Raw genomic sequence first — 657 nt, 5'->3', positions numbered from 1 at the left:
GTAGTTGCTATGAAATAATGAAGAATTTTGAGCTGACCCTTTTTTTTTCTCACTTGTATAGCTTCTTGAGGGAAACTTTTCCCTCCTTCCAATGATAACGTCCCACATATGGTTTGGCTCATATTTTTGTAGCATTTTATATTCTCCTACTTTAAATTCAATCTTAAAGAATTCTCTTAGATCCTAAACAATAATTTGAAAATCTTCACCATCTAAAAATGCAATTAATCTGCACTCCAGCATTTGATTTATTAATTGGTGCATGATCCTCCTGCGTAAAGAGCAAGGTTCAAATCCCCCTTCCCCCAATTACAAAAAAATAATAATAATAAAAATGCATTTAATCTATCCTCTTCAAATTCCTTTTCTTCTTCCTGTTCAGTTTTATCAATAGCTATACTAGAATATAGCTCTTTAATCAGAGTTGGACTATACATTCTATCTCCAAATGTACTCATAAATCTTAATTTTAAAGATTCAAAATATCCCTCCAAATCTTCTTTTACTCCCGGTGAATCATTAAAGCTATCCCAATCAAAAAAATTTCCACAAAAAGTTGTGGCATTCTAGATTCTCCTAAATTTACCAGCATGAATGTCATTTCAAAATCAAGAAGAAGAAGAACCAATTCCTTTCTCTGTTGTAGCTCTTGCATCT

This window comes from Theobroma umbraticum, unplaced genomic scaffold, assembly GCF_002168275.2.
Source record: "Theobroma umbraticum cultivar Fairchild unplaced genomic scaffold, ASM216827v3 scaffold_81.0, whole genome shotgun sequence".
Lineage (NCBI taxonomy): Eukaryota > Viridiplantae > Streptophyta > Magnoliopsida > Malvales > Malvaceae > Theobroma > Theobroma umbraticum.
Note: the sequence above shows the minus strand (reverse complement) of the source record.